The following is a 25,987-nucleotide window of genomic DNA, read 5'->3' as shown; positions in this document are numbered from 1 at the left end:
CAAAGATGTCATAAACTGAAATGGATACAACTTCTACCCTAAAAATTCAAATTATTTAAAACAGCATTTTTTCAGTTTTCCTTGTATCATCATGTTAATCATCAACAATTCCTTTATTCACATTTAGCTTTTCAGCTTACAATGATAATGATCATCATGGAAAGGGTAATAAAACCAAAAAAGGGAAAAGGGAAGGCAGAAGAAAAGAAAATACCTTCTCTTATTTTCTGTAACTCCTTCAAGAAGCAAAGCGTTTTGGTATAAGGCGTCTAACACAGGCTATAAGTGAGCAGTCCAAACAAGACCATCCTACTGCTGAGGCCCCTGATAATTAGGTGTGCGATTTACTTATTTTAATGGGCATAAGGATGTGCATATCCTTGCCTTTCTCAAGAGAGTCTGGTGATCCTGTTTATCGTTCTCAATCTTGCACTGTGACAAATGGACTGAGTACACTTTGAAAAATTATCTGTTGTTATAATAGTATTTCATAAGGCAGTGAGAGAGATTTTGTTAAAAGTCGACTTCTGTAGCAGAAATATCTCTTAAGAATGGTCTTGCATTAGTAGTTAAATGATTTTTTTTCTCAAACCATTTTCTGCAGCATGAGCTGGCCACACTTTATAAATCCAATAAATAAATATTTATTTATTGGGATGATCTCTGCTTACTTTTGGAAATAAGGTCTGAGTGGACGAGTAAATTGGGTGAAAGATTTTCCAGCCCTTATATATCCTTTGAGAGTAATTGGTTCAACTATTTTCTAAAATGCATGTTTCATTTACATCCATTTTGATAATTACCTCTTTACTTTCCATGATAGAAAATAAGTTTAAGTAGACACCATCTAGCATTTATGTGACAGAACCCTAATTGTTCCCAAGAGTATATTGAAGCTTCAGGTTTTCTGAGTAACATGAATGCCACTTATGCTTAGAGTGCAGTGCTCTCTACAAGAACAAGCTTCTTCCCGAAGCTTTATTAATGAATTATGTATAGTAATACTTGTCTTTAAAATGATAAGACTGAAAATTGTTAGCATATCTGGAAGCCTCTCTGTCTCTAAAGCACATGAGCAATAATAAGATTATTATATTCAATTAACTACTATAATAATTGGTAGATACAAAATAGACAGGAACAGGTTAAAAATAGAATAGGAAATGGAGAAGACAAAGATCTTATATGTATGACCCATGGACATGAACTAAGAGGGGGAAAGCAGGTGGGAAGGGGGTGCAGGGCAGAGGGGGACAAATGGGAGAAAAAAATGGGACAACTATAATAGCACAATCAATAAAATATACTTAAAAAAATCAGAATGCAAAAACCAGAAACATTTTTTGAGTATAAATGTATATACTTTGATGCTTTTAAGGTCTTATTCATATAATTAATTTTTCTGAAGCTTATCAGAGATATTACAAATCATAAAACAATTCCACTAATGTACACACAGGTAACATATGACATAACCAACAGAAATTTGCCTGGTGTCTTTAGCAGTCCATACAAAATGTAGCTTAGCTGTCCAGGCCACCCTGGAAAACAGGCTGTAGAAATCAACTACTGGGGAGAGCCAAGATGGCGGCGTAGGTAGACACACTGCACCTCCTCGCACAACCAGAACTGATAGAAAATCGAACGGCAAGGAAGTCCGACACCAAGGAAATAAAAAATAAACATTCATCTAGACCGGTAGGAGGGGTGGAGACGGGCAGCCCGGGAGGAGAAGACTCGAGTTGCCGAGGCGGCACCAAGACTGGCAGAGTGTGGGATGAACAGGGCAGGCAGTCCCAGCACTAGCAGACCCTGCGACCCCACATTCGCACAGATAAACCGAGAGGGCCAGACTCAGAGTGGCAGAGAACGGGGCAGGCAGAGCAGCCGGTAGCACCCAGCAGCCCCACATTCGCACACAGATAAACCAGACAAACGGCGGGGAACAAAGCAGACCGTGCAACCCAGGGCTCTAGCTCGGGGAAATAAAGCCTCAAACCTCTGATTGAAAACTCCCGTGTGGGTTGGGGCGGCAGCAGGAGAGACTCCCAGCCTCACAGGAGAGGTCGTTGGAGAGACCCACAGGGGCCTAGGGCGTGCACAAGCCCACCCACTTGGGAATCAGCACCAGAGGGGCCCAGTTTGATTGTGGGTAGCAGAGTGAAAGACTGAACTCTGGTGGAGAAGGGAGCGGGCACCACTGCTCCCTCTCAGCCCCTCCCCCACATACAGCATCACAGTGCAGCTACCAGCATTACCCCACCCCAGTGAACACCTAAGGCTCCGCCCCTTAAAGTAACAGACACGCCAAGACAAAAAAAAAAAAATGGCCCAAATGACAGAACACTTCAAAGCTCCAGAAAATATACAACTAAGTGACGAAGAGATAGCCAACCTATCGGATGCACAGTTCAAAACACTGGTTATCAAGATGCTCACAGAATTGGTTGACTCTGTTCGAAAACCAGATGAAAAAATGAAGCCTATGCTAAGAGAAACAAAGGAAAATGTACAGGGAACCAATAGTGATGCGAAGGAAACTGGGACTCAAATCAATGGTGTGGACCAGAAGGAAGAAAGAAACATCCAACCAGAAAAGAATGAAGAAACAAGAACTCGGAAAAATGAGGAGAGGCTTAGGAACCTCCAGGACATCTTGAAATGTTCCATCATCTAAATTATAGGGGTGCCAGAAGGAGAAGAGGAAGAACAAAAAACTGAAAACTTATTTGAACAAATAATGAAGGAGAACTTCCCTCATCTGGCAAAGGAAATAGACTTCCAGGAAGTCCAGGAAGCTCCGAGAGTCCCCAAGAAGCTGGACCCAAGGAGGAACACACCAAGGCACATCATAATTACATTCCCCAAGATGAAACAGAAGGAGAGAATCTTAGAAGCTGCAAGAGAAAAGGAGACAGTTACCTACAAAGGTCTTCCCATAAGACTGTCAGCTGATTTCTCCAAAGAGACCTTACAGGGAAGAATGGGCTGGCAAGTATTCAAAGTCATGAAAGGCAAGGACATACATCCAATATTACTGTATCCAGCAAAGGTATCATTTAGAATGGAAGGGCAGATAAAGTGCTTCTCAGATAAGGTCAAGTTAAAGAAGTTCATCATCACCAAGCCCTTATTATATGAAATGTTAAAGGGATTTACCTAAGAAAAAGAAGATAAAAAATATGAACAGTAAAGGTGACAGCAAACTCAGTTATTAACGACCACACCTAAAACAAAAACAAGAACAAACTAGGCAAACAACTAGAACAGGAACACAACCATAGAGATGGAGATCACAGGGAGGGTTGTCAATAGGGGAGTGGGAGGGGGAGGGGGGAAAGGTACAGAGAATAAGTAGCATAGATGATAGGTGGAAAATAGACAGGGGGAGGGTAAGAATAGTTTCGGAAATGTAGAAGCCAAAGAACTTATAAGTATGACCCATGGACATGAACTATAGCGGGGCGATTGTGGGAGGGATGGGGTGTGCAAGATGGAGTGGAGTGAAGGGGGGGAATGGGACAACTGTAATAGCATAATCAATAAATATATCAAAAAAAGAGAAATCAATTACTGATTGGTGACTATCACATTCAGATACTTATACATAAATTGCACAAAGGTTTCCTCCAGCTAAGTACTGTATAACAACAGGATGAATTGAGAATCATTGATCTGTACCATGGAATAAAGGCATACTTTGAATGAAGAGTTCACTTAGCATAATTACATAGAAACATTAGAAATAATCACCAGCATGCTCTTCTATTAACCTTCAAGCCTTCACATCAGGTTTGAGGAAACAGTCCGACGTGGCTGAGGAAAATGTCCCTGGCGCTCTACCATTCATGAATTTTTCTCCAGTCAGTGCCTTCATTTTGTTTTGTCTGCTGCAAAAGTTCATTACAAGTTGCATTGTATTTTCCAATTCTGCCTGTAACTGGTTGACATTTAAAGCCTAGTGATATACAGTCTATATAACTGCTGTAGGTTTCATTTTTTTCCCTTCTTATCACACAGGTAAAACATAGGTGATTTTCTCCTAATCCACTGAATACTGTATACTTATTTTCTATTTTGCATTTTTCTCTTTTTTATGCTTTTTAAAAAATGTAATCTTTATCTTATTTTTTATATTACCCTTTAGTCCCCTATACCCTCTCCCCCCAGCAAACACCACACCATTGTCCATGTCCATGAGTCCTTTTTCTTTTCTGCTCAATCCCTCCACCCTCTAACTTCTCCCCTGCCCCTACTAGCTGACACCTGCTCTCCATCTATGAGTCTGTCCACATTTTCCATGTTATTTAAGTTTGTTCATTAGGTTCAACACATGAGTGAAATCATATGGTATTTGTCTTTCTCTGACTAGCTTATTTCACTTAGCATAATGTTCTCCAGGTCCATCATACTGTTGCAAAGGGTGAAATTTTCTTCTTTTCTACTGCCGGATAGTACTCCATTGCGTAAATATTCCATAGTTGTTTTATCCACTCATCTATTGATGGACACTTGGTCTGCTTCCAAATCTTGGTGATTATAAATAATGCTGCAATGAACATTGGGGTGCTTATGTTCTTTTGAATTAGCATTTTGGGTCCCTTTGGATATATACCCAGAAGTAGGATTGCAAGATCCAAAGCAGATCCACTTTTAATTTTTGAGGTATTTCCACACTGCTTTCCACAGTGGCTGCACCAGTCTGCATTCCCACCAACAGTGCAAAAGAGTTTCCCTTCCTCCACATCCTTGCCAGCACTTGTTTGTTGATTTATTAATGATAGCCATTCTGACAGGTGTGAGATGATATCTCATTGTGGCTTTAATTTGCATTTCTCTGATAACTAGTGATATTGAGCATCTTTTCATATGTCTATTGGCCATCTGTATGTCCTCTTTGGAGAAGTGTCTATTCAGGTCCTTTGCCCATTTTTAGTTGGGTTGTTTGTTTTTTTGGTGTTGAGTTGTGTAGTACTTTGTAAATTTTACATATTAATCCCTTACAGGTATATTGGTGAATATATGCTCCCATTTTGTAGGTTGTCTTTTTATTTTGTTGATGGTTTCTTTTCCTGTGCCAAAACCTTTTAGTTTGATATAGTCACATTTGTTTATTTTTTTTTCTTTTGTTTCCCTTTCCTGGGAAGGTATATCCAATAAAAATTTCTATGAGCAATGTCTGAGATTTTGCTGCCTATGTTTTCTTCTAGGATTTTTATGGTTTCAAGTCTAACATTTAAGTTTTTGATCAATTTTGTATTTATTCTTATGTGTAGTGTAAGAAGGTGGTCTAGCTTCATTTTTCTGCATGTATCTGTCCAATTTTCCCAACACCATTTATTGAATAAACTACCTTTAGCCCATTGTATGTGCTTGCTTTCTCTGTCATATATTAATTGATGATTAAGGTGTCAGTTTATTTCTGGGCTGTCCATTCCATTCTATTCAACTACGTGTCTCATTTTATGCCAGCACCATGCTGTTTTGATACTGTGGTCTTATAGTACAGTTTGATATTAGGTAGCGTGATTTCTCCAACTTTGTTCTTATTTCTCAGGATTGCTGTTGCTATTTGTGGCATTTTGTGGTTCTATATAAATTTTTGAAATATTAATTCTAGTTCTGTGAAATATGTCACTGGAACCTTGATAGGAATTGCATTGAATCTATAGATTGCTTTGGGTAGTATGGACATTCTAATGATGTTAATTCTTCCTATCCATGAACAGAAAATATGCTTCCACTTATTTGTATCTTCTTCAATTTATTTCTTCAGTGTCTTATAATTTTCTGAGTACAGGTGTTTTACCTCCTTGGTTAGGTTTATTCCTAGGTATTTTATTCATTTTGAAGCAATTGTGATTTCAATAGTTTTCTTTTCTTTTATTGTTTTTCAAGCACAGTTGTCTCCATTTTCCCCCATCACCCTCCCTGAAACATCCACCTTCACCTCCCACCCTTAATCCTACCTCCATTTGGCTTTGTCCATGTGTCCTTTATACATGTTCCTTGATGGACCTTCCCCTTCTTTTCCCCTGTTATGCCCCTCCTCCCTCCCCTCTGGTTTCTGTTAATTTGTTCTTTATTTCATTGTCTGTGGTTCTATTTGCTTGTGTGTTTGTTTTGTTAACTAGGTTCCACTTATAGGTGAGATCATATGGTGTCTGTCTCTCACCACCTGACATTTCACCTAGCGTAATAATACTCTCCGGTTCCATCCATGCTGTTGCAAAGGGTAGGAGTTCCTTCTTTCTTTCTTCTGTGTAGTATTCCATTGTGTAAATGGGCCACAGTTTTTTTGATGCACTCATTTACTGATGGGAACTTAGGTTGCTTCCAGCACTTGGCTATTGTAAATCATACTTCTATGAACATTGGGGTGCATAGGTTCTTTTGAATTGGTGTTTCAGGATTCTTAGAGTATAATCCTTTTGACCTGGCAAATCCATTGGAATTGCCAAGTCAAAAGGCAGTTCCATTTTTAGTTTTTTGAGGAATTCTATATTGTTTTCCACAGTGGATGCACTAGTCTACATTCCTACCCACAGTACACTAGGGTTCCCTTTTCTCCACAACCTCACAAACACTTGTCTGTTGAATTGTTTGTGATGGCCATTCTGACTGGTGTAAGTGGTATCTCATTGTGGTTTTAATTTGCGTCTCTCTGATGGCTAGTGATGTTGGACATCCTTTCATATGTCTATGGGCCCTGGTGTCCTCCTTGGGCAAGTGTCTGTTCAGGTCCTTTGCTCATTTTTTAATTCAGTTGTTTGTCTTCCTGGAGTTAGTTCTTTATATATTTTGGAGAGCAAACCCTTGTCCAAAGTGTCATTGGCAAATACATTTTCCAATATGCGGATGATTTCTTCAGCTGTGCAGAAGCTTTTTATTTTGATGAGGTCCCATTTGTTTACTCTTTCCTTTATGTCCCTTGATCTAGGGGACATATCAATGAAAATATTGCTGCATGGAATATCTGAGATTTTCCTGCCTATGTTCTCCTCTAGGATTTTTATGGGTGTTGTGACTTATATTTAAGTGTTTTATCCATCTTGATTTTATTTTTGTTTATGGTATAAGTTGGTGGTCGAGTTTCATTTTTTTTGCAGCTGTCCAGCTCTCCCAACACCATTTGTCGAAGAAGCTATTTTTACTCCATTTTATGCTGGTGCCCCATCTGTTGAATATTAATTGACCGTAGAGACTTGGGTTTATTTCTGGGCTCTCTACTCTGTTCCATTGATCGATGTGTCTGTTCTTATGCCAGTACCAAACTGTTTTGATTACAGTGGCCTTGTAATATCGTTAATGTGATTGTTTTCTTGATTTCCCTTTCTGTTAGTTTGTTATTGGCATATAAAAATGCAACTAATTTCTGGACATTAATTTTGTATCCCGTTACTCTACTGAATTCTTTTATCAGTTCTAGTAGTTTCTTGGTAGAATCAATGGGATTTTTTATGTACTGTGTCATGTCATCTGAAAATAATGATAGGTTTAATTCTTCCTTTCCACTTTCAGTACCTTTTATTTCTTCTTTTTGTCTAATTGATGTGACTGGGACTTCCAGTACTCTGTTGAATAAGAGAAGGGAAAACAAACGTCCCTGTCTGGCCCCATTCTTAGTCTAATGGAGTAACTGAAAATGTGAAAAAATATACGTAAATATTCATCATGGTATGATTAATATTATTAATATATAATATTCCTATAAACTTAAAGAGTAATTTTATAATAATTTATTGAGACACTATAAAGAAGCAATAAAATAATACTTACTTAAGCTTAATATTATGGAGTATAATATTGTAATGAATACCTATTAACCCACTATCTGTGTGTTCCACATTTCTATTCTATGCTTTATTCCCTACAGGCAATTTTTACCTGAATTTTGTGTTTACTAAATGTAACACATAGTATTCCTAAGCAAAACATTGGTTCTGCATACGTGTGTAAACTCCATAAATATGCATCTACTGTATGTAATTGTCCATGACTAGCTTCTTTTTCCTTTCTCTCTTTTTTTTGCATTAACCATTATGAGGAGGAATCCCCCCAAAATAGAATGATCTTCTGGAGGGTGGGCTTTATTTAGTACAGGCTTCCCCACTAGGTGAGTGTTCTAGGAACCCATCTGTATCAGTGTACCAGCTGGCGTTTTTGTGAGAACCTACGTTTGGCCTCAGTGCATTTTTTAAGACCTTTTTTGAAGATTCTTTCAATGGGTTTGCCCGTTTTGTGATGGGTGAGTTATGAGCACACCTGCCCACATTGCACTGGGTGTTCAGTAGTTTCTGATCAAAAACATCATGACCGCACGCTTCACTCTCCCCATTCACCTGGTTGTCTTTGTTAGTTTCTTTCTCCAATGAAACACATCCTCAAAGGGAAACATTTTACTGATATGGAAGATGTGAAACAAACAAAAAAACGGCAGGAGCACTAAAAGGCATCAAAATAGACACATTCAAAAACTGTTTTGAGCAGTGGAAAAAAAGGTCTCGATTGATATATTGCGTCAAATGGAGAGTACTTTGAAGGTGACTGAAGTTTAAACATGTAAGAATACACAATTTTTTATAAATAAATTCTGTTTTTTTAAATCCTCCCTCATATATCTTAGATTCATCTGTGTGTTTGTATGTGGCTGCATAATAGTTCTGTAGAACTGCTCAACGATCTGTCCATTTTCCAATCAAAGAACACGTGGGTGTTTCCCAGGTGTCCTCTCCTAAAAATGATGCTATCTCCTAGTCTCCTAGTGTAGAAGTACAAAAGTTCTCTAGTAAATAGTGTGAACTGGGTATGTACACTTTCTGCTATAAAAGATAGAACCAATTTCTTTACTAAAGTGATTATACCAATAAACTCAACCAAAGAGGAAGCATTCTTATTGTCCAATAGACTCAAATCTTTTCAACACATGAAGTTTTAATTTTTGCCAATGTAGTGAGTAAACTGTATTGCATTGTATTCCTAACTTGCATTTTCCTATTTACTAAGACACATTAGCATCTTTAAATGTTTACTTCATATACAACCTCTCTTTTCTGTAAAATGCCCATTCATTCATTATGCCTATTTTCTCAGATTATTTGTCTTTTCTTATTGATCTTCATCTTAATTCAATTATGTATACATTATAAATATTATATATTACTTGGAATTATACACATGCATTTTATTTATTATATTTATATATTAACTAATGTAAAACATATATTTATGTATACTGTCTGAAAAGCATTTTGAATTTACTTACTTTTTCAGTTACATATGTGGCAAATACCTCCTGTGAGAATGTGACTTTTAATGTATTTTCTCTTTCTTGGTGGTGCATTTTAATGAACGAAAATTCTTAATTTTGAGGTCATAGAATTTATCGATGTTTTATGATTAGTAAAACTTATGTTCAAAAACAATGTGTTTATTAATACACTAGAGTGTTTTAGTCACCTTTGAACCATAACAATAAGTCAAAATCTCAGCGGTTTACAACACTGAGCACTCTTTCCCGAACGCATTACATGTCAGCATCTGTGAGGAGCTGATGCTCTCCTTCTCTGTATATCATCTAATGCTGGGTCTATAGGAAAGAGAAGCTTCTACATGACACATAATTGGTTTTGTGACAGAGAGAAACAGCAGAGAGCTGGCAGAAACATGCAGTGGCTTTGAAGGCTTTGATGTGGTATATGCGTGAGCCGTGCTACTGGCCAAAGCAATCGTCGTGGACAAACACAATGTCAGTGAGCTGCAGATGCACATCCACTGCACACAACGTTTAGCAAGTCACAGACCAGCAGGCGAGGACATATACCTCTTTTACAGAAAGCAGGAATGCATATTTGGGAAGAATAGCAGACTACATATTTTATTTTTATTACATTTCAATTCAAAAATGTACATTTATAAACGCATCCAAGTGTTTTTTATAGAACAGTGACTGACATAAAATACATAAAAATATTAAGTTATTTTTCTTTTGATGGAATATATGTGGTAATTTTTCTACTTTTAATCTTCTGTATATTATAATTTTTTAATAATGCACATATATTTTTATAAACTGAAAAATATAAGTGTTTTTTAAACTGTGTCATCTTCTTATAAATTTCAAGATATTTCTGATTAGAAATAATGTATTAAATTTACATTTCATTGACCATCAATAATTACTTTCACTGAAGGTAAATATTGACTCTCCCTTTAGATCAATAAATCATGATCCATTACTCAAGACAAGTCAATATCTACTTTATTATTTCTCAGACTCCAAATGGAAACTTTGATGAATGTCTTTAAATTTTCTCTCCAGTTTCTGATGGAATGTTCTTTAGCAACAACCATAGCTCTGAAAACTTGTACAATTAATCATGAAATAGATCCCCATATCTTAAAAAGAAATGAACCAGTAAGTAGTAAAGAGATAAACTTCTGTTTTCTTTTTCAGTTACATATTAATGTAAAAAAAGTAAGCTCATGCAAAAGAAAGTACCTCTGCTAAAGGTTTTTGTTACACTAGAGTCTTTAATATTCTCATGATTTCCTGAAATCTAATAGTAGAGCTTATTCCAATATTCTCTTTATTTTTCTCTTATTGATTAATATAGCTACCAAGAGTTCCTCTGTGATGATAGGCTTTGCATAAAAGTAAACATTTGATTCCAAACTGTTTATCAAGGGAAAAGAGTGCACACACACACAATTTAAGATAAGTAGATTTACTTTTTCTAAGAAAAATATTATAAAGTAATAATCCACAAATATTTCTGAGTAAAAATAAAAAGCAATAGAAATTCAAGTCTACAGCGATTATTTTGATATTCATTTTTTCCATGTTAGTTATTGTATTTGTTAAGAAAAGGTTTGAGTTTGTTTGGTGGGGGGAAGTTACTAAAATCCATCCTAATTTAAATTACCTTAAAGATACTAATGTTCATATTATTTGTTACTGTTAAACATCAAAATGTCTCTCACAAGCAATTCCTTTAAAAACAGAATGTTTCCAATTTATAGCATTTTTAAATTAATTCTATTGTTTAAGTGTTTTAAAGTTATTTATTTGCGCAAGTTTTAAAATTGCTAATTTAGGTCATGTTCAGCTCTTTCATTTCTTCTTTTGTATTGAATGAGAAAAAGAACTCCATAGCAATGATCTACAGTTAACTTTGTTATCAGTAGTTCAGGAAGGCCACTGAATGTCAAAATTAAAAGACTAATTCACCTGAGAAAACCTGTCAGTAACAGCCAAAAACAAAGCGGGTCACACTGAGACTGTCTCGTATCTCAGTCTAACGCTGGAACATGAAACAAGTGCCAGGTTAGACCTTGACCTTAGACTTGCTATTTGCTGTGTTCCTCTGCAGCTCACGTGCCTATCCTTCTCCCAGGTAACTCCTCCTGATGCTTTGGAATTTAGCTTAAACATAAGATCCTCCAGAGTCCCTTGGCTGACAAATTCCCTTCATCAATATACGGCAGATGCCCTTACAAGGTGTTTTTATGAGTTCACTTAGCCCTTGCCACTTTTATTTAACAAACATTTTCTACACTCATAACTGACACTTCACTAATTGTTAACTTTTCTGCTAAACCCATAGGAATAAAAAGTTTCTGATGAATATAACTGCCATACCTATTTTCCCATCTAAAATATTTAATACTTTTTAATTAACACAGTAACCTATCAATGTGTGATTGTGAGATATTGGCCAAATGAGTTAAATTGCATTTAAAGGATAAGAAGCAATATAATGCAGTGGTTATAAACATAGATAATCCAGGCTGTTGGTTTGATTCCCATCTATAACATAAAATTCATTTTTAGGGTATCATAAAAATTGCCCTGGCTGGTGTAGCTCAGTGGATTGATCTCTGGCCTGTGAACCAAAGGGTTGCCAGTTCGATTCCCAGTCAGGGCACATGCCTGGGTTGTGGGCCTGGTCCCCAGTAGGGGGCACGTGAAAGCCAACCACACACTGATGATTTTCTCCCTCTCTTTCTCCCTCCCTTCTCCTCTCTCTAAAAATAAATAAATAAAATCTTTTTTTAAATTACATGTTAACATGTATTAAAGCACTTAAATCATTACATAAGCTTTACATTATCATATATGGATGTATTAACTGAATTATGTTAAAATTTTTACAATCCAAAAGGATAAGGTAAACTTATAAATATTCTAACCCAGTACAAACATAGAACGCAAAATGAATTTAATTTCTAAAATATAATATTGGCATGTAAATTCAACATTTTTACTCTTTTTCCAGATGGTTTCCTGCCTTGCTCACAGTTACCAAGTTATAGTAATTATGCAGTTGAAAATATATAATGCATTAATCAATGTATTTGAAAAAATAATATACAGATTCCATCAAAAAAAGACTTCTTTTTTATTCCAAAATCTTTTATTCCAAAATCATGAGCACAATTCTATAACACAATAATGGCACACTATATTATATTTCCAGTGAAATGTCCACATGAAAACTATAAATTATTACACACACATTATTACCCTACCAACCACACCCAAGCAGGCATTACTTCTGCCCAACCCTGTAGAATGCCTAAATTCACTCATCACCATTACACCCCTAGTAGAATAGAAGGTAAGTTTCATGCTCTGATGGATCTTACATTCTGGTAGGGAGAGATAGCCAATAGAAATAAAATATATAAGTACTAAACAAATACGAGGTACTGGTAAGTGCTACATAGAAAATTAAAATAGAGCTATGAGAGAGAGGTTATCTGTATGGCTGTCACAGTTTGAGATGTCAGGGAAGGAATCTGATACTTAAACTGACATTTAACAGAGATCAGAATGGCAAGAAGGAGCCAGCCTTGAGAACGCGAAGCAGAAGTATATTTAAGCACAGAGAATAATTTTTGCAAAGACTTGGAGATGAGAACAAGTTTGCCATACTAAAGAAACCAAAAGAATTCCAGTACTTTTCAAAAAAAAAAATTAGTAAAGGAGACAGCAATTCAATTTGAGGTCTGAATGTTTAGCAGGAACCAGTACGTATATTTATTTTAAATTTATAAAGAGTTTGGCAAACATTCAAAGTAAAGAAAATGATAAGAATTCTGAAGTAGGAATTAGCATGATTTGATTTAACTTCGGTGCTGTTTTTCAGATCATGCTGTGGACAACAGAGGGAGGGGAGAGGGCAGGGAGTAAAGCTACAAAGTTAGTGAGCTGACCATCACCATGGTCTTGCCCAGACATCAATCACGGTGACTTGGATCAGGGTACCAGCAGTGTGAATGGAGAGAAGTGTTTGGACATATTCTGGAGGTGGGTCTCCATGACTTGTTTGTGGGTTAGATGTGAAATGTTAAGAGTGTAGTCAAAGCTGGACTCCTGATTTTTGGTTTAAGCTCTCGGGTGGACTATGGTATCCTTACTGAAATGGTGGGCAAAAGCAGGTTTGAGGTCTAAAGGTAAGAGTTCCCTTTTGGAAACACTAAATTTAAGATCCTTGGCACACATTATTCAGACACGATATAGACAGATATGGCTAAAATCCTAAGGAGAACTCAGGACTTCAGAGACAGATTTGGGAATCAGATCCATGCTTAATATCAGGATCCAGGAATCATCATCATATTAAGTCAGTGCCTATGCTGTAGTTTCATTACTCATTCCAAATGATGTAATTAGCATCTATCCGATTTACTTCAAGTCTTTCCAATATCATATACAACACTGATTCGTGTGCATCTAAGAGTTAATGTAATGCCAAACATTGCTCTTTTTTTATAATTCAAGCACTTTATGCCAAAGCAAGTATACTTCAATTTCAGATATTTTTTCACTATGACATTTTATCAATAGTCATTTGGCAACTAGGCTTTTCCAGATATAAGAAGGAAATAGATAATTCTCAAGTTACCTGTGACAGATACTGTATTGAATTGATTAATGAGCTCATCCTGCTTTTCAGTTCACCATGAGCTTTAATTCATCATCATGAATTGCCATTGAGATTACCAAAAATTCTTCAAAACAATGTTTATATGTAACCTCAATGATCAACTCAAGTCCTGCAGGCGTATCATTTGAAATATGATATCACTATACTGAGAAAATATCTAATTTAGTTTTAATGTATTCTCAAAATTAGATAATAAGATATCTAACTCTCATTTTCTCATTAGAGTTCCAAATAAATACACACTTTCTCCAAATCCAGAGATAAGAAAATGGTCTATTTCAATACAATTTAAGTTGCTGATTTGCAATAAAAATAAGACTGGCATTTCAGCTAATTACATCTTACTCCATATATTATTCATTTGGCAATTATTGCCATCATCTGCAGATTCCAGAGGAGGAAATATGGGAAAAATATGTTGGAAGAGAATTGGAAAGCAGGAGGTATTTCAAAATAGGAAATTAAAAAAAAAAAAAGAAAAAGAAAATCTGGGGTGTGCAAGGGCACAGCAGAAATGGAGGTGGTTTTAAATAATGACTTATTCCTGGGGAGATTGTGGAAGAACGGCCGGGCACTGCTTTGAGGTGCTTAGGAAAGCCAGAGAGCTGATTAAGAGTTAGGGTTAATGAAAAAAACGATGTTGCATAACTTTCCCCCAATACTCCCTAAGGTTTTCACTATGAGTTAAGTTACATCCACATATAAAAATATTTGCGCTTTTAAGTGTGTTTGGGAGGTTTACACAAAGCACAGTATGTTACCTCGCCTATTAAGCTCACTTGCTGCCACCCACTTGACTAGCAGTTATGTCTGCATAAGAAGGGGCAAAGTGATCCGCGTGTCTGAGACGTGCGGTTTGACCGCATCCCTGTGTTTAACTGTAAAGATCAAGAAAGCTATTTATGAAATTAAACACAGTGTAAAACTGAATATTTTCATTGTGTTAGCCCCACCATTTTTACTTTTCAACAACTTGATAGTTCTGCATATATGTGCTCTGCCAAAGTCTTGACAAGAATTCCATGAATTCAAACAAGACAACACATTCACACACCATGTTGCATAATGGACATTTATACTTAGGGTTAAAAATGTCTTTATTTTTACTCTCCTGATTATGTTCCTGTTGGTGCAGTTTAAAATGCTATAATTTTATATACCTTCCTTTGGAGAAATACCCTTTTTTCATACGGCATCACTCTGTGCCTTGGAAACTAATCTGTTTGCTTCATGAGAACAAAGGTGGGTATGGCAGGAGGCATAAAAATTAACTGCTAGCTTCTAAGCAGCAGTGCTAATACCACAATGAAACTCAAACTGTTTAATTTTTTGGCAACCGAATAGACAGTTGTCACAAGTGATCCTCATTTTTTCCTGACATCCCATTTCTCTCTCTGTTCCTATCACCTACCACTGCGAATTTATAATTGCTAACAAAGAATTGCAGTACTTTTGCCAGATTTAAATGGATTTCCCAACACACTGATGCAATTACATGCCCTTTCCATAAAGGCTAAATGTGTGTCTGCTCCACAGTGCACCACATGGCAACAGAGGAGAATTTCTGACTGGCTGGTCTCCTAAGTTAGTGAAGAATGCCATTCTGCTCTTAGAATCTTCTGCCCAGACTGAGGATATTAATTTACAATGGGAAAGAAATAAGGATTTCATTCTACCCATTTAGTACCACCAAAGCTGACACAGGTCATGCAATCCTTTGGGTCTCGTGTAGATTGACAGGCAACATTCAGGCAAGTCACATAAACACTCGGTTTCTTAATTTATAACTTGAGATGCTAGGACTTCAAAGTCCCATTTATAGGTACCATTTACATATATTTAAAACCTCAGAAGCAGGGCCTGAGACCAGTGGCTTGGGACAAATCTTCAACACTAGTTTCCTGATTTGCTCTTCTGTCAGGCAGCATCGTTTTCTTGTTCATCGGTTCAGGGTTTATTGGAGCCACAAACTAAAGTGTTATTACTTGCATACATAATTTTCAAGTTCACTCTGATATTAAGCTGGGACTCCTCATACTGGTATTGTCCCAGATGAGGTCAGATTTCTTCCTCCATCCACCCCTAAGGAAGTCACATAATATAAAAACAATTAGCTAGGCACATGCAACCCTGCTGGAACAATTGTCCCTGATAGTGGATTACCAGCTGCTTGGAAATGGGAGAAATTCCCCCATTTTGCTCTGTCTCCAACCTTGGAATGTGTATATAAAGTAAGCCTAGTAAATAGCTTCTGTTTCCATCAGTAAGTAAATTACAGACATGTCCCACAGGGTGGGTAAAGGTTCAAAAAGATTTATTGACATATCCGTGAAAATAAGCAACATCTCAAACTTAGATTATTTGCTGTTATCTTTCTTGTACCCTGAGTAAAACTAGTCTCTTCTTCCCAGTTCATAACCATTAGCAGAGGTTGCAGTGATGCATCATAGTAACTTTAAGTCATGAAGTTTAACATATGCCTGAGATCATAAAAGTTCTCCATAAGAAAACAGAGAGAAGGATAAAAAAATCTGTTCTCACTTGATCTGGCTTTTAGAGAACACCATGCCATGTGATAGATAGCATTCAACCATTTGTTGAATTGCATTCCTGCAACAGAAAATTAGAATTTATAATACCGTCACTATTTCTTAATCGAACTACTTGACACTTAAAATCCAATAGGGGTATAAACAAGGAAATGACTGTTTCTGCAGCCACCGCTTGCGAAGATATTTTGCACAATCTGTTGGCTCTCTTTTCCTCATTTCTTGATGAGATACTAGGCTGAAACCACGGTGTTTTTTCTTGTTTACCACCCCTCCTTCTTTTTTCCGTCTTGATCATTTCTATGAAAACAGTCCATTTCAGTTATTTTCTGTATCAAAAACTCCAATCCAGAGTAAAACAAACCTTCATTTTCAAATGCAAGTCAGCTAAAATCTTGTTCTTTGACCCACCTTTCCACTCCAACTCAGGTCTGTCCCATGCTCACAGATTTTCTATTTCTGACCACTGAAGATGTCAAATAAGTAATCTATAGGTAACTAACTGTAAAATCACCCACTGAAGTTTCTGGCAAAGGACAGTGTGTCAATACACACTGCTTTATGAAAATCCAGTATATACCACTTTTATTCCATAATAAATTTTGCAAAATATATGTAATTCAAGTATATAGGGTATTTTTAACATTATATTATTAATTTTGCATAGGTAAAATAGTCAAACAATAAAAATGGTAAAATAGAATGACTATATCTATCTTCCACCATCTGTTTAATTCCAAACCAGTTACTTTCCCAAAGGTTAAGGTTATTTTCAATTCTTTCACATTCTTCCATAAAATGTTAGGTAGACCACAATATCTACATACATTTCATATGCATTATACTTATACAAACATGGTAATATAAACACTGCCCTATATCACATTTTTCTCTCATACCTTTCCATATCAATATGGTAAGATCTTTATTGTTTGTAATAGCTATATAATATCCCATTATATTATATAATTATTTATTAAATGGCTTTTGGTTCATTCCCACTTTCTTATTTAGATTTTTTGAGCAGTTTTAAGTTTTTTAAAAAATGAGCAGAAAGCACACAGAGTTCTCCTATACAACCTCATCCTTCCCTCCAGTTTCCCCTCTTATTAATATGTTGCATTAGCCTGGTATATTTGTTACAATTAATCAGCCAATATTTGTATATCATTAACTAAAGTCCACAGTTTACATTAGGGTTCACTCTTTGTATTTTATGTATATATTTTATATTTTTATTTTTTTATTTTCTTTTTAAGATTTTATTTATTCATTTTTAGAGAGAGAGGAAGAGAAGGAAAAAGAGAAGAAGAGAAACATCAATGTGTGGTTGCCTCTCATACACCCTGTACTGGGGACCTGGCCCGCAACCCAGGCATGTGCCCTGACTGGGAACTGAACTGGTGACCCTTTGATTCGCAGCCCATGCTCAATCCACTGAGCTACACCAGCCATGGATATATTTTATATTCTATGGGTCTTTAACAAATGTATAATGACGGCAATCAACCATTCAAGTACAAGGTCTGTCCAGAAGGTGTCCAGTCATGTGATATGAAAAATAAAGACATGCATCAAAGAGGATACAAGATACAAGAAACACTGTAGATAGGACAATGATGCTTCAATCCCCTTTGAAGTAGGCACCTTGGGACCTTACACAATTCTCCCAATCACCATCACCTGCCTCATTGCATTTTCCAGAATCTCATCGATGGTCTGAAATCTCTTCCCTTTCAAAGGTGATTTTAGTTTGGGGAAAAGCAAGAAGTCACAGAGTGCAAAATCTGGGTTGTAGGGGGTCTGAGTCACCTGTGTGATTTGATGTGTTGCCAAAAAACTCTGCATAAGACATGATGCAGGAGTGGAGGCATTTTTGTGATAAAACTGCCAGTCACCAGTTGCCCGTAGCTGCAGCTTCTAAATCATCCAAATAGTTTCCACAGAAGAATGTTCAGGCTTAACTAAAAATTTGATAGATTTGTTGCTCTAGTCACTCAGTCACTTTGAATGTGATGACCACGCAGTTCACATGCTCACTCAAGAACATCTACCGCCCCCACTGACTAGTACAGTGAAGTCCTCATTGTTCACACATGCACATTCCAGTCCATGCTCTTTGGCTGCCAGGCTACACTGATGTCCCACAAATGATTCTCATTATATTAATAACAGCTTGACTTTTTCTGGACAGACCTTGTATCTTACAGAATAGTTTAATTGCAGTAAAATCCCCTAGGCTTCTATTCATTCCACCCTCTCTCTTCCAGAATCCTGATCAACCACTGATCATTTTACTGTCTCCATAATTCTGCCTTTTCCAGAATGTCATATAGTTGCAATATAACCTTTTTAGATTGGTTTTCACAATACAGAAGTTTTTCATTTTAACAAAGTCCCAATGTTATGGTGGGTGTATGAACCCTTTCAAATTTGTAAGTTGAAGTCTTAATCCCCAGTATCTCAAAATGTGACCATATTTGGAGACAGGATATTTACAGAAGAAATTAAGTTAAAATGAACTCACTAGAGCAGGACACTGAGTAGCAGACTGGATCAAAATCTGAAACTCAATCATATGCCCTCTTGAGGAGACATGTCTAAGATGCAAAGACAAATACAGACTCAAACTGAACAGTTGGAAAGTGATCCTCCAAGAAAACGGCATCCACAGAAAAGCAGGTGTAGTCACATCCAACAAAACAGATTTCAAGATAAATAAGGTAACAAGACACAAAAATGGACATTTTATAATGATAAGGGGACACTATGTAGAAGACATATCACTTCTTAATATATGTACCCAATCAGGGAGCACCAAAATTCAGAGGTGGGCAAAAGTTGGCTTAGAGTTGTGAGTACACAGAACAGAGTTTTTTCTTATATTATTGCTAATTTAATAATTATTGTATTTATTATTATTATTATTTACCTACTTTTGCCCACCCCTTTAATACAGCAACCACTAACAGAACTAAAGAGATATACTGACACAGACACATCATATTAGGGCACCTAAATGCCCCAATGACAGCTTCAGGTCAATTATCCAAGCAGGATGTCCAGAAAGAAATATTGGCATTAAACAACACATTAGATCAAATGGCCATAATTGACATTGACAGAGCCTTTCATCCCAGGGCTCCAGATTATACATTCTTTTCTAGTGCACCTATGTGCTTTTAAAAGAAAATGTATTCTCTATGTTCTGAATACATGTTCTACATATATAAAGCAGATCAAGAATAATATTTCTATTATTCTAATATTACTTAGCTTTACTTGTAAATTTGACATTAGTGAAGAGAAATATACCAAAATTTCCACCATGGTGGTAGACATGTCAATGCAGATACTTTTGAGGTCCATTTAGGAAGGCTGCTAAAATTTGGCAATGTTTACTAGAAAAAAAGGTATTTATTCAGCCTTTAGTTTTGCCAGGCTTACGATTTTAGGTTCACAGTTATTTCCTTTCTACAATGTGAAGGCTTCGTTTTGCCTAGCAAATGAAACACCATGGCTTCAGATGTAAGGTTCTTCCAGACATGCCTCTTCTGTGCATTCTGACCACAGATGCAGGGCAGGTGCTCCGGAAGTTACACGTTATCAGATTTCTTAAACCTGTGTGGCAAAGATTGTCAGTTTTTGACTCCAAAACTCCCAACAGTTATACTGTTGTGTAGGTTGAACCGCATATGAAATTGCAGTTATTTGACCATTTTTCATCTACAGAGAAGGGCAATTTGATATGGTTTAACCTAATATGTTATCTCTCAATTCTTTTTTGCCTATTTTAAAGATCAACTCTTTTACATTACTAATATTCATTGTCACTCAGAGATGTCTTTGGAAGAATTTCTTTTCATTTCCCCTTCTAGAAATATATTGTTTTCTTTACCTTATGATTTGTCTATTTTCAGTTATATAAATGTTATCTTTAAATATTTCCTTTCCACATTCTATTATCTATTTCTAGATCTCCAGATGAGAGCTAGAACTTCTTCCTTTGTCTCGTACATATTTTAATCCTTATTTTACATTCTTAACACTCTATCTCATTGTGTTTCATTTTGTATACTTTCTTTATATCTGTCTTTCAATTTATGAATCCCTTTTGTCTTTATATAAACTGACATTTCATTCTTTGAGGGATACTTCCCAGTTTCTTTCTAAGAGGTCTCTTTTGTTCACAGTCAAAACTATCTGGTGACTTTTTTATAGGCTCCTATTTCTAACCCATAATTCTAATGACTTCTATTTCTCTTTTTAGATGCAAATTTTATATTCTGTACCTGATGATTTCCATATCTGAATTCACCGCAGGCAAAGTTTTGTTGTTTATTTTTTCTGTTGGTTCTTTTTCCTGGTAATAATTTTTGACGTAAAGTTGAACACAACTTTATCTGAGGAAATCCTCTGAGACCTGTTTAAACACGACTTTCTCAGTAGAGGACTTGCATTTCCTTCTGCCAGGATACTTAGCGGACTGCCAACCTGGGACCACTCTGGCTGAGGCTTTCAGCTTGAGGTTCCTCCGGACATACCAACTTTGTGAATTCTGACAACTCACAGTGTGTGGATTAAGGTATGTGGATCAGGGGAAGTTTTTTTTTTTAATTTTATTTTATAGAAAATACTGTAACAGTAAAAAAAGAGGCTTTAACATTGCGTATTATTGAGACATTTTTTCCACCCTGTGGCCAGAACTAAGTGAGCAAGAGAAAGAACAGTAGGATACAATTTAAAATTATTGAGAAGTAGGACAGCAGCAGTTCTTACAGGTATTGGTAAGATTATTTTCCCCAAAATTTGAATGAATTGAGAAAGGTTTTTAGAGTATGGGAGAAGGGAGAGCATAATAAGTCTTTAACTTTTAAATCCTTCTATGCTGTAGAGAATAAACTTACAAAAGAACAAGGCTGAAAGTAGAATTACCAGCAATAACCTCTGTGAAAAAAAACCACAGTGGATTTAGATGAAAGTCTTAGAAGTAGAAGGGGAAAGTGGTCTGGAACCGTATATATTCTGAATGTCGAGTTTAAAGATATTCACTTTTATACTGGATGAAGAATGTAATGAAACATGACTCTGAGGTTTTGGACCTGATTAACAGGAAGAATAAATTTTCCATTAACTGAAAAACACAGTCTGTAAGAGAAATAAGACATCAGAAGCAGGACATCAAAAAAAGACTTTTAGGTGTGTTCATTTTGAGTTGTGTATTAGATTTATGCAATAAGAAATACTGAGTAAAAAGTTGAATATACATTTCTAGAATTCAGGAAGAAGTCTAATCTAGAGATAAAAATTCAGAAATCATCAGAGTAGAAATAACATTTGTAACAATGAGACTAGATTGAACACCTAGGATATAGAACAGAAATAACCTACATTTAAAAGTCAGAAAAATGTGCCCTGGCTGGTGTGACTCAGTGGATTTACACTGGCCTGGGAACCACAGGGTCACCAGCCAGTTCAATTCCCAGTCACGGCACATGCCTGGGTTGCAGGCCAGGTCCCTAGTAGGGGACATGGGAGAGGCACACATTGATGTTTCTCTCTCTCCCTTTCTCCCTCCCTTTCCCTCTCTCTAAAAATAAAAAAATATATTTTTTTAAAAGTCAGAAAAATAGAAGAGATTAACATAGTCTTTAGAAAAAATGCAAAATGATACATAATAAAAACAAAGAGACAATTAACATTTGGAAGAGTTCAGTGATGAAAATATTTTCATGAGGACCAAATGATCAACTTTATCAGTAGGTGAATAAGATAGAAGTAAACTATTTGCATTTGAAAAGAAGGAGGTCACTGGGAACCCTAGTATCTAGGTGGAATTGTAAACATAAAAGCACAGCCCTGACCAAGTGGCTTGGTTGATTAGAGTGTGGTCCTGCATCAGGGCACATACCTAAGTTGTGGGTTCAGTCCCTGGTTGGGAGCGTAAGGGAGGCATGTTTCTCTCTCTCAAATTGATGTTTCTCTCTCTCTCCCTTCCTCTCTCTCTAAAATCATAAACATATCCTCAGGCGAGGATGAAAAAAAAGAGTAAAAGCAAAAAGAAGTAGGTTCAAGAGTGAATTGAATGATACTAACAACTCTTTTAGGAGCATATCTGTAAACAAGAGCAAAAAACTGGAACAGTACCTCTAGGAATACGGATGAAGGGAAATTACTTTTTTAATGTGAAATACTGTAGAGGTTCTTTATGCTAATAAGAACAATCCATTTGAAAAAAAGTAGAGAAGAAAAAAAATCAGGTAGAAATAAAAGGAACAACTGTAAAGCAGCACCAAGTAGCCATGAGATTACACTGAGGCCATTGAACAGAGTTGTGTGTTTTCCTCCAGCAATGGTCAGCAGTTCATGCACAGGTTCAGAGGAGGCAAGGGTTAGTTTGCTCAGCATAATTATTCAGCATAAAAACTGACTAGGACATGGGGAGGCAGATGGGGAAAATAACTTGAGGGAGTGAGAATAATAATAATGGACCTTACATTGGGTGGGGAAGGCATGGTCTTTTGAAGTTTGTAAGGGATAATGTAGAATAAATGAAGAAGCATGTTATAGAAATGAGGAATTGCTTTTCCAAGTATTGACAAAGAATTGTTGGAGGCATGATACTATAATACAGGAATGAACTAAAAAGATGTCAGGTAAAGTTTGGAAATAAAATGCTTCAAGTTAAAATTATAAAGAAGATGCAATTATTAGTACTAATTTGGGGAACACTATAAGAGGTGAGTTATGGTGTAAGATCATTGCTGAAGAGGAAGTGATGAGAGGTACATGGCTACTGAAATGATCAGAATGTATAGTATAATTTGTTTTGAAATCCTGAAGAATTGAAATGAGTGACCCACTCTTTTGTAAATGACTATAATAAGGAGGAGAAATGAATGGTGGTTTACTGATTTACTAAAACTCTGAAAATTAGGGAAATTATTATTTCATTAGTAGTGAGATATACATTATTTTCATATTTCAGTATCTCTGAAACTGGGATTTCTCTTACAATTTATGGCACCTTACAGTCACTGTCACTTAGGCAGAGTTCAGACATAATTGTCACTGAGTTTTCATGCTGAAATTTGGTTCTTTTTCTAATTTGAATGAAGAGACCTGTTAATTCCTTCATGTCTTGGTGTTCCATGTAAAGAAGGAATGTGATTCCTGGGTGTTGCCAGAAAACCAATTAATGATTTATAGTGAGATCAAGAATATTTCAATACCAAACTTTCAGAATGGGTGTCAATACTCAAAAACAAAATCTTCCAGAAAACAGTTGGCTGTGGTTTAAGAGATGTTGCATAGCAGCTGCAGCCTCTGCCGGCACAGTGGGGCCCCAGTGCTGTGGAGGGTGTGCAGGACCACCACGCATGGGAAAAACTGAGACTGCAGGAGAACAACACACACCAGAGGTCATGAAAACAAAAAATATCCACTGCATAATACTTACCCTCATGTTTGTCCATTATAACTTAGGTACTTATTTTTAGGTTTACACAGTGGAGAAGAAAATTATGTGATCTTTCTTTCATTCAATAACTGTTCATCACATGTCCACGGTGAGGAAGACGAGCAACTTCAGGCACAAAAGTGAACAAAACCTCAGTAATCTTAGGACTGTAAAATCTGAGTTGTGATAACAACAACAGCAACTACTACTACAACTCATTGTTTTAAATGAATGAGTTCATTTTTATAATCAACGCTTCAAAGAAAGTTGCTATGTTGTCATTACAGAGAATGTGATGGGAAACCCATAAGAGGTTTTTAAGGGAAGGGTGGCCTAAGCAGGAAGTAGTTAACAGAATTAAAACTTCCTTCAATTTAATGTTGTATCTTAATAATTGACTCTGTTTGAGATAGGAGGCCAGGGAAGAGCGTGACCTTCTGATTTCCTAACGTGTCTTCCCTTCCAGCCCCACCTGAAACTACAGTCATGTCCAGGTGACAAAACCAAGGTAGATAAGTGAGGTTCGAAGCATGAAAGCATATCTCTTGTCTGTCACTGTCACGATTTGAATTCCAGCATGTTGTTATAGTTACTAGCAGGCTCAACCTCCTTAGAGTCGTGATTTATGTTAAATATTGATCATAAAGTAATAACTGGGAAGTTTTTGTAGGTAATTTTTAGACACTGTATACTTATGTTTTGTTTCGATTTTGATCAGATGCTTCTTCCTTATAATTCTTTACACTTTCCCCATTCATATTTTTCTTCCCTCAATAAAAGCTCCTTGGAGTTGCTCCTGTAATACATATTTAGTGGAGAGTACTAAAGTACAAAGAGCATTTATTCCAATTTATACAAAGAATTCTTGATCCATTGACAGCTGACAGACAGTCTGCCGTATTTTAATGTCCCTTTGGTCCCTGCTTTGTAGTTGCAGTCAAAAATGTTTTCATGTGACGAAACATAGTGGTACCTAGAGAGTTTACTTCTTGGAGGGTTTGTCATTCTTAACTCCTATTGGGAAGTCAGGCCTTTTCGAATAAAGTGATGTAGCCTCCTAAGGGGGGAAAAACTAGGTTGTTCTGACAAAGTGAAAGTAGCAACTCAATGGTTAGAGAGAAGAGAAAAAATGAGAGAGAGAACATTTCAAAAAATATATAATTCAGGGATATCTGCCAAAAATGCTGCACTACTGATCAAATATAAAAACCCATCAAGAATCAAAATGAAACATTCTCTCTCTCAGGCACTGGCACAGCAGTCAGTAGTGGGTACAACTTGAGTGGTGACTGACAGGAGGCAGGACAAGTTCCCAGGAAGTGAAAAGCTGTGCTCTCACAGAGGGGCAGGGGTGGTAGTAATGAAACAAGTCTTGGCCAAATGGCATCATTTTTCTCCCATAGCCAGTATTTCCTACAGGAATGGTAAGGTTAGGAAGCAAACTGAATTTCAGCTCCAGTCAATAATTAGAACAAACATAAAATGACCCATTAAATACAATAAGCCTATAGGTATATCATTAAATCAGTTTCCTCAAAGGGGATCCCACCTCTCCCAATTTGGGATCAACCAGTATCAAAGAAATATTTTTCTATGGAAGAGGACGAACCTTAAAGCAAGTACAAATAATGGAGATACAAGTAAATAAAAAAATTGAGAAGAAAAACTTCTCAACCTACCAGTTTAAAATAAGCTACCCAAACTAAGCTTTTCCTATCAAGGACTAAGGAAACCAAGTAAATAGAAACTAGGAAAGGGGAATTAATGGGCTTTATCTATACTGTGTGAAGCCAAGGCCTTGCCAGATTAGGGTCCTCATACAGAAAATGCACAAATGCAGACTTAGAGCATAAATTGTATCAAAAATTCTACAGACAAAGTAAGGACATAAAGGTGAAAACAGTTTTAAAGCATCTTGCATACTCCAAGAAAAACATGACAAATTTGTATAATTGTTTTCCATTTGCAAACAAGACAGGATTACATAGTTGAAAGATAAGGGTGAGACAAAAAGAAAATTAAAACAC

This window comes from Desmodus rotundus, chromosome 3 (assembly GCF_022682495.2).
Source record: "Desmodus rotundus isolate HL8 chromosome 3, HLdesRot8A.1, whole genome shotgun sequence".
Lineage (NCBI taxonomy): Eukaryota > Metazoa > Chordata > Mammalia > Chiroptera > Phyllostomidae > Desmodus > Desmodus rotundus.
The sequence above is the reverse complement of the archived record's forward strand: the minus strand, read 5'-3'. Positions refer to the sequence as shown.